The sequence below is a fragment of the Triticum dicoccoides genome, chromosome 7A (genome assembly GCF_002162155.2).
Source record: "Triticum dicoccoides isolate Atlit2015 ecotype Zavitan chromosome 7A, WEW_v2.0, whole genome shotgun sequence".
Taxonomy (NCBI): Eukaryota; Viridiplantae; Streptophyta; class Magnoliopsida; order Poales; family Poaceae; genus Triticum; species Triticum dicoccoides.
The window spans coordinates 651,338,227-651,348,382 of NC_041392.1; positions in this window are offsets into that span (position 1 = coordinate 651,338,227).

Here is a 10,156-nt window from a genome sequence, read left to right on the forward strand (position 1 = left end):
CCTTTATATACGGAGGCAGGGAGCACCCCTAGAGACACAAGTTGATCCACGTGATCATATTCTTAGCCGTGTGCGGTGCCCCCTTCCACCATAGTCCTCGATAATATTGTAGCGGTGCTTAGGCGAAGCCCTGCGACGGTAGTACATCAAGATCGTCATCACGCCGTCGTGATGACGGAACTCTTCCCCGACACTTTGCTGGATTGGAGTTCGGGGATCGTCATCGAGCTGAACGTGTGCCAGAACTCGGAGGTGTCGTAGTTTCGGTGCTTGATCGGTCGGGCCGTGAAGACGTACGACTACATCAACCATGTTGTGCTAACGCTTCCGTTGTTGATCTACAAGGGTACGTAGATCACACTCTCGCCTCTCATTGCTATGCATCACCATGATCTTGCGTGTGCGTAGGATTTTTTTTGAAATTACTACGTAACCCAACACTATTGGTTATACTCTTGATGATCTTAAGGGCATTAGTCCCACTCTATGTCAACACAAAATAAATTTGGAGAAAGATGCCAAACCAGTTATTGATCACCAACGACGGCTAAATCCTAAGATGAAATAAGTGGTAAGAAAGGAAATACTAAAGATCCTTGAAGCAGGTATAATTTATCCCATTGCTGATAGTCAGTGGGTAAGCCCTGTCCATTGTGTCCCTAAGAAGGGAGGTATTGCTGTCATTCCTAATGATAAAGATGAATTGATTCCACAAAGAATTATTACAGGTTATAGGATGGTAATTGATTTTTGCAAATTAAATAAAGCTACTAAAAAGGTCATTACCCTTTGCCTTTCATTGATCAAATGCTAGAAAGATTATCCAAACATACACATTTTTGCTTTCTAGATGGTTACTCTGGCTTCTCTCAAATACATGTGTCAGCTGATGATCAAGCAAAGACCACTTTTACTTGCCCTTTCGGTACTTTTGCTTATAGACGTATGCCTTTTGGTTTATGTAATGCACCTGCTACCTTTCAAAAATGCATGATGGCTATATTCTCTGACTTTTGTGAAAAGATTTGTGAGATTTTCATGGACGATTTCTCCGTTTATGGATCCTCTTTTGATGATTGCTTGAGCAACCTTCATCAAGTTTTGCAGAGATGTGAAGAAACTAATCTTGTCTTGAACTGGGAGAAGTGCCACTTTATGGTTAATGAAGGTATTGTCTTGGGGCATAAAATTTCTGAAAGAGGTACTGAAGTTGATAAAGCTAAAGTTGATGCTATTGAAAAGATGCCTTGTCCTAAGGACATCAAAGGTATAAGAGGTTTTCTGCGTCATGCCGGTTTTTATAGGAGGTTCATTAAGGACTTCTCAAAAATTTCTCGGCCTCTGACTAATCTATTACAAAAATATATTCCTTTTTCCTTTGATGATGATTGTGTAGAAGCATTCGAAGTACTTAAGAAAGCTTTGATTTCTGCACCTATTGTTCAGCCACCTGATTGGAATTTACCTTTTGAAATTATGTGTGATGCTAGTGATTATGTTATAGGTGTTGTTCTAGGGCAAAGAGTTCATAAGAAATTAAATGTTATTCAATATGCTAGTAAAACTCTAGACAATGCCCAGAGAAATTATGCAACTACTGAAAAAGAATTTTTTAGTAGTTGTTTTTGCATGTGATAAGTTCAGACCTTATATTGTTGATTCTAAAGTAACTATTCACACTGATCATGCTGCCATTAAATATCTTATGGAAAAGAAAGATGCTAAACCTAGACTTATTAGATGGGTTCTCTTGCTACAAGAATTTGATTTGCATATTATTGATAGAAAGGGAGCTGAGAACCCCGTTGCAGACAACTTGTCTGGGTCAGAGAATGTTCTTGATGACCCACTACCTATTGATGATAACTTTCTTGATGAACAATTAAATGTCATAAATGCTTCTCGTACTACTCCATGGTATGCTGATTATGCTAATTACATTGTTGCTGAATTTATACCACCTAGTTTCACATACCAGCAAAAGAAAAAGTTCTTCTATGATTTAAGACATTACTTCTGGGATGATCCACATCTGTATAAAGAAGGGGTAGATGGTATTATTAGACGGTGTGTACCTGAGCATGAACAGGAATAGATTCTACGCAAGTGTCACTCCGAAGCTTATGGAGGACACCATGCTTGTCGGTGTACTAGAATAGGGGTACCCTAGTACCCCGAACTTGTGCACGGGCAGTTGCAGCACCCCGCGGCAAGGCTTGCCGGGCTAACACCAAGATCCTCCGTGGTTCCCTTAGAGCCATTCAAGAACAAAGTATCTAAACTCAGGAGACAAGGCCCCAGCAAGAGGACCTTGCCGGGAAGGCCAACCAAGGCACTCCAAGGAACTTGCCGCGACGCGCCACGCGCCCCGGCAAGGCAACAAGGCCCCGGCAAGAGGAGCTTGCCGGGAAGACCAGCCAAGGTACCTCGAGGCCCGGTGAGCGACAAGCTTCCGGACCCGACAAGATAACAGCAGCGGCAAGGCGCTTGCCGCGGCAGGCGGCCACTCTGTGCCCTCGCTCCAGCGCATCCACCAACGTGTCGCCCCGGGGGCCTCTCCAGGCGCGCGTGGCGGAAGGCTATGCAGCCAGGGTGCGCAGTGGCATGCGAAGCTGACAAGATCGCCATCGTGGCGAACGGTGGCGCCCCTAACGGTCCTTTTCTGCACTGTTTGGGCGACCCAGACGGGCATTTAATGCCCTTGTCCCCTACCGTCAGGGTTAGGTAGGGTGCACTGTACAAGTAACTGTACCAACCACCTCACTTTTTACCTTTCTCTGCGTTGCCACTTGTCAGTGACCCCTTTAGCGTATAAAAGGAGGCCCATGCGCAACGTACGGGGGGTTCGGGCTCCGGAGGTTCAATTCATTCGTGAGCCAGAAAACACTTAGCTCTCGCGAGCCAGAACATAATAGAACCAGACAAGCAGCAGTAGGAGTGTTATCTCTCCGGAGAGCTCCGAAGCTGGGTAAAATTGCTCGTGTGCTTCGCCTCGATCTACTCTTCGTGCGATCTCCTCCCCCCGCCGAACCGAAAGGGGCCCGGTCCGCCGGCCCCATAGGTGTTCGTGGATCAGTTTCCCCCGACATCTTTGGCGCGCCAGGTAGGGGGGCGTCGAGATTGTGTGAACCTGATCCGGCGTTCACACGAGCTAGATCTTCATTCCCTTCATCAACATGCCACCGAAGAAGAAGACTTCGGCGGCAGCCGCTCCGTCCACGTCACTTCCGCCACCGTTGGAGCGAACAGGTGGTGGAATGGACGCCGGCGGAAGAATGGACGTCGATGAGGAAGCTCATGATGCTGCCAGGTCCAAGAACAAGGCTGCACAAACCTCGGCGACTGTACATGTTCCACGCCACTCTCAGGAGGCGCAAGACCAACAGCGTCATGGCACTTGCAGTGCCATATGCATGATAGGCCAAGACCAAGCTGGTGGATCTCGGGGCGCTCAAGACCAACATGCACGCCAGCGTGCTGGCACGAGCGGGGCACGGTCGCCTGGACGGGATACTGCTCCTTCTAACATAGTTAGAAGTCCGAGCACGTCCCGCTCCTCGCGCCGTCCGCCACTGCCACCCACCACTCCAGCAGAAGCTTTGGTGCAGGCTCAACTACTCCTAGATTACCCTCCGACGTCGGACAAGATCGATGAATGGAGGGCCACCATTCAGAGTCTCATCGGCTACGCCAACGGCGACACTCCATGGTGGCCAAGTGCGTCGCCACCGCGGCAGAGTTGCCGGGCGCGAGCCGGTGGCGATGAAACGGGTGGAGGTGCAACTACCATGCAATCACCACCCCAAAGGCCAAGATCGCCGACTCGCCGGATCCACCTCGACAGCGACTCCACAGCATCTTCGGATCCACGAGCTCGTCGCGATCAACGCCAAGTTCTTCATGATCGACAACAAGAAGACGCTCGAACTCGCATCGAGCGCCGAAGAGAAGCGCGACGTCAATCCGACAAGCGCGTTGGGCCTTCTATTGACATGCATGCGCCAGGGGAACCAGGCGATCTGTCGTATGCGGTAGGTTGCCCTGCGTTCACTCGTGAGCTGCGGCAAGTCCAGTGGCCCAGCACAAAGAACTTCAAGCCAGACATACCGGAGAAGTACGATGGCAAGACGCATCCATCGGAGTTCCTCGGCATCTACACCATTGCAGTGCAGGCTGCCGGGGGACGGGATGACAAGACCCTTGCCAACTACTTCCCGCTGGTGCTCAAGCCCAACGTCAGATCCTGGCTCATGCACTTGCCGGACAACTCCATATCCTCTTGGGCTGATCTGTGCCATCAGTTTGTCGGCGCCTTCACAGGCGGACACAAGCCTCATGGCCAGGAGAGTGATCTTCATCTGCTCGCCCAGAAGGAAGGAGAGCCCCTGCGCAAGTACATTCAGAGATTCAGCAGTGTGCAGCACAACATCCCAAACGTCCACCCTGCCGCGGTGATCAGCGCATTCCATCAGAATGTGCGAAACCGCAGGATGCGGGAGGAAATGGCGATGTGCAAGATCAGGGACGTCAGTGAGTTATATGCACTGGCCGACAAGTGCGCACGTGCTGAGGAAGGGAGGAGACTCCCCGGAGAGAATGTAGGAGCGGGAGGATCTGACAGTGAAGATGCTGCCCCGGCAAGGAAAAACTGGCGGCGGAACAACAAAAGGAGAAAAGGCAAAGAGGTGCTAGTTGTTGAGCAGTCCGGCAACGGTGGTGGCGCCAAGGAAGCCAAAGTTAGTGACTCCAGCAAGAAGGTTGCCGCGGAGGTGGCAGTCGCCGACAAGCAGGACGGCACCAACAAGCAGTATTGCAAGATCCACCGCACCAAGGGCCATGATCTCCAGAACTGTAAGAAGGTCGAGCAGCTTGTTGAGCAACAGAAAGCTGAATACGAGCGGCGTGACAAGGAGAATGCCCAGGAAGGTGCTGAGGGATCCGGCAAGAAACGTCCTCGCCGAGGAGGACGCCGCGGCAAGGCCAAGCAGCGGCAAGGAGACAGACCTCCTCGCGGCCACGACAAGGATGAAGATGACGACGACGATGAAGACATGGATGATGAGGAGACTGATGAGCAGGGGTTCCAGAAAGCCACAGAGGTCCTGTGCGTTGATGGTGGTGCTTCTCTGCATACCTCGCACCGCCAGCTCAAGTAGTGGGTGCGGGAAGTTAATGCAGCAGAACCACCCGTCGAGTCATGCAAGCCTCTGAAATGGTCCAGCACGCCTATCATCTTTGATATTGAGGACCACCCTGATCGCATAACTGCGGTCGGGTGCTTGCCGATGTTGGTTTCACCAACAATCCGCAACCTCAAGGTCACTAAGATGCTAGTTGATGGCGGGGCCGGCTTGAACCTGATCTCCTTCGCGGTGCTCCAGAAACTCCAGATCCCTGACAGCGAGCTCGAAGAGACCGGTACATTTCAAGGAATCAACCCGGGAAGAAGCAAGCCGAAGGGAAAGATCACGTTGTCGGTAACATTTGGCAGCGAGCTGAACTTCAGGACTGAGAGGGTCACATTTGATGTTGCTGACTTTCCATTACCTTACAATGGAATCCTTGGACGTCCGGCACTCGCCAAGTTCATGGCAGCCTCTCACTATGCGTACAATGTACTGAAAATGCCAGGCCCGATAAGTGTCATCTCTGTCCCTGGCGACAAGAAGGATGCTCTTATCTGTGCCAACAAGATCTATCGGGAAGCAGCAGCCGCAGCGGAACGCAAGACACTTGCCGCTGCAGCTCCCGGGGGGAAGAAGAAGACCAAGTCCGGCAAGAGTTCTGATGCCCACTCCGGCAAGCGCACCTCTTCGGAGTGCTGTGCTATCGTCGAGGACGCACCATCGAGCTCCACCGGCAAGTATAAGAAGGCAATGACAGCTCCACCTGAGACCAAGAAGGTGTCCGCCAAGGAGGACGGCGCTGGTGGTACCTTCACCATCAGCGCCACTCTTGACCCCAAATAGGAAAGCGCGCTCGTTGCTTTCCTGCAGGCGAATGTCGACGTGTTTGCGTGGCAACCGTCTGATATCCCCGGTGTTCCCAGGAAAGTAATTGAGCACCACCTTGCCGTCTGTCCTCATGCGCGGCCCGTCAAGCAGAAAGTCAGGAAACAGGCAGTGGAGCGCCAAGAATTCATCGCAGAAGAAATCAAGAAGTTGGAAGCAGCAGGCCTTGTCAGAGGAGTGCTCCATCCCACGTGGTTGGCCAATCCTGTTGTCGTGCGCAAGGCTAACGGGAAATGGAGGCTTTGTATTGACTTCACTGATATTAATAAAGCTTGTCCCAAAGACCCATTTCCCTTGTCGCGCATTGACCAGATTGTTGACTCCACAGCCGGATGTGATTTGCTTTCATTTCTTGATGCATATTCAGGATACCATCAGATCTTCATGGCAGAAGAGGATGAAGAGAAAACCGCATTTATCACCCCGTGTGGCACATACTGCTTCGTACGGATGCCTTTCGGTTTGAAGAATGCTGGTTCAACATTCGCAAGGGTAGTCCACCACGCTTTTGAGCCGCAGATGCACAGAAATGTGGAAGCCTACATGGATGACATAGTGGTCAAAAGCAAGAGCAGGGCGACCCTGATTCAAGATTTAGACGAGACATTTGCAAATCTGCACAAGATCAACCTCAAGCTTAACCCCGAGAAGTGCATGTTTGGAGTCCCTTCCGGCAAGCTTCTCGGGTTCTTCGTGTCTCAGCGGGGAATTGAAGCCAATCCCGACAAGATCAAGGCCATTGAGCAGATCGAAGCACCAAAGCGCGTCAAGGATGTACGAAGGCTTGCCGGTTGCGTGGCTGCTCTTAGCAGGTTTATCTCTAGATCTGCTGAGCGCGCCCTGCCATTTTTCAAAATTTTGAAAAAGGCAGGTCCAATGAAATGGACTCCGGAGGCGGAGGCTGCGCTGCAGGACTTGAAGAGATACTTATCCTCCACTCCAATACTTGTCGCACCTAAGCCGCAAGAGAAGTTGCTGCTGTATATAGCGGCAACCAATCAAGTGGTTAGTGCTGCGTTAGTGGCGGAGAGGAAGGCAGATGATGAGCCAGCAACCACGGCAGATGCATCCAGCGACAAGCAGGGGGCTTCGCTGACAAGCTTTGGTCCCGACAAAGATCAATCTGCGCAGGAGCATGATAAGATGCAGAAGAGAATGGTGCAGCGTCCAGTTTACTTTGTTAGTTCCCTTCTACAGGGGGCTAGATCAAGGTACTCTGGTGTGCAGAAGCTGCTTTTCGGCCTCCTCATGGCCTCGAGAAAGCTGCGCCATTACTTCCAAGCACATGAGATCACAGTCGTCACTCGCTTTCCGCTGAAAAGGATACTGCAAAATCCAGAAGCGACAGGCAGGATTGTCGAGTGGGCGCTGGAACTGTCAAGCTTTGGCCTCAAGTTTGAGAGCACTTCAACTAGCCAAAGCAGAGCATTGGCAGAGTTCATAGCAGAATGGACGCCAACCCCAGATGAAGAAATTCCAAAGACGAGCATCCCCGTCAAAGAGGCAAGCAAAGAGTAGCTGATGTGCTTCGATGGTGCCTTCTCGCTGCAAGGCGCCGGTGCGGGCGTGCTGCTTGTCGCACCCACCGGAGAGCACCTCAAGTACGTAGTCCAGATGCACTTTCCCAAGGAGCAAGCAACCAACAATACTGCAGAGTATGAAGGTTTGCTTGCCGGTCTCAGAATTGCAGCAGACCTTGGGATCAAGAAGCTCATTGTCAAGGGTGACTCACAGCTTGTTGTCCGCCAAGTGAACAAGAACTACCAGAGTCCATTGATGGAAGCATATGTTGATGAAGTGAGGAAGCTAGAAGAGCACTTTGACGGCCTACAGATGGAGCATATCCCGAGAGCTCAGAATGACATTGTTGATGGCCTGTCAAAGTGCGCCGCACTAAAGTTACCTGTGGAACCAGGGATCTTTGTGCTTAAGTTGACTCAACCATCCGTAACACCATCAACAGGACAAAGCAAGAAGAGGAAGTTGGTTTCGGGTGACTACTTTCCGGCAGAGCTCCCCGAAGCCACCGCCAAGAAAGTCCCCAAGATCAACATCAAGGATGCTGAGGGGCAGTCTGCTCCGGCAAGCCTTATGGTTTGTTCCGTTGAAGCAGACGCTCCCGACAAGTTTTGCTCCGGCAAACTTGCCGGGGAACATCAAGCTCCGGCAGGGCCGCAAGTCCTTGCCGTGGAAGCGGATGTTCTCGCAGCAGCAGATGTGCCTTTAGTCCTTGTTGTCGAGCCACAAGCTCCAGCATGGGCACATCAGATTGTCCATTTCCTTCATACAGGAGAACTTCCCGAAGAGCAAAAAGAAGCGGAGAAAGTAGCCCGGCAGTCAAGTATGTACCAGTTTGTCGATAGCATACTGTACAGAAGAAGACTCAACGGTGTGAAATTAAAGTGTATTTGCCGGGAAGATGGACAAAAGCTGTTGGCAGAGATACATGGAGGCATATGTGGCCACCACATTGGCGCAAGAGCACTTGCTGGCAAAGCTTTCCGGCAGGGTTTCTTTTGGCCGACAGCCCTCCAGGATGCAACTGCACAAGTAACCAAGTGTCAAGCGTGCTAGTTCCACTCCAAACAGATACACCAGCCAGCTCAAGCTCTCCAGACAATCCCTTTATCCTGGCCATTTTCGGTCTGGGGGCTCGATATTCTCGGCCCTTTCCCCCGAGCTATCGGGGGCTTTGAGTACTTGTACGTCGCAATCGACAAGTTCACAAAGTGGCCGAAAGTGCAGCCAGTGAGGAAGGTGACAGCACAGTCAGCAATCAAGTTCTTCAGGTCAATTGTTTGCCGTTTCAGGATCCCTAACAGGATCATCACCGACAACGGCACGCAATTCACGAGCCGCACCTTCATGCAGTACGTCCAAGACCTTGGCACCAAGGTCTGCTTCGCTTCTGTTGCTCATCCGAGAAGCAACGGTCAAGCGGAGAGGGCAAATGCTAAAGTGCTGCGCGGGCTCAAGACCAGAACTTTCGACAGGCTGCGCAAGTGCGGAAGAAACTGGATCGAGGAGCTGCCGGTGGTTCTTTGGTCCATCAGAACGACGCCAAATTGAGCCACTGGCCAGACGCCTTTTGCTCTAGTCTATGGAGCAGAGGCAGTTCTCCCCAGGGAACTCGTATACGGATCGCCTCGAGTGCTCGCTTATGATGAGCTTGAGCAAGAACAGCTGCGACAAGACGACGCGCTGCTCCTTGAGGAAGATCGTCTTCAGGCTGCTGTACGAGCTGCTCGATACCAGCAAGCTTTGCGCCGCTACCATAGCCGCAAAGTTAAAGCCAGAAGCTTCGAGGAAGGCGACCTTGTTCTTCGACGCGTTCAGTCCGCCAAGAATTCCAACAAGTTGACGCCGAAGTGGGAAGGCCCTTATTGGGTGAAACGAGTCACAAGGCCCGGCGCTATCCGCCTTGAGACCGAAGATGGCATTCCGATGAGCAACTCCTGGAACATAGAACATCTTCGTAAGTTTTTCCCGTAGGGCGCGGTTGCCGGAACCCGTTCCGGCAAACACCTTTTGTACAAGTCTTGCCGTTGTTGCATGTAATCCTTTGTACAAAGCCGGGCGCAGATCCTGTGCATAAATAGAACACCGTGTGCTCCGCACAACTTGTCTATTTCATGCATTAGTTTCTTTCTAGCATGTGTTATCTGACACTTTGTGCAGCACCTACATCCGGTAAGCAATAACGAGCCAAAGGGCTCCATATTATTATTTTCTCTTCTTTCTTCTTTTCAAGAAAGGAAAAGAAGGTTCCCTCGCACACAAGTTTGCCGGGGGGGAAGGAGAAGATTGTGGTATGGACCAGGCGTCGTTCAAGCAAAGTTTTGCCTTGCCGAGAAGCAAATGACAGAAAAGCTAAGTTGCCAAAGTTTGAGCAATCAGTTTTTAAATTTTTGAGTTATCTTCCTCGAACGACCCTGCTTTGTATGGAAAACCTGTGCGCGGAGGAACCAACTCGTGGCTAGTTGCGCCCTTACTTTGTTTCAAGTCCGCTCAACAACTTAAGTGTGCTGCATCTAGTCGTGACAAGGTTTCTTGTCGGAAGCAGCGCCGCCAGCAGGCTGCTGAAGTTCCGCACTCAGCGCTCGCGGCTCGGGTGCCTGCGCCGACAAGTTCCCTAGAAGCGTAGG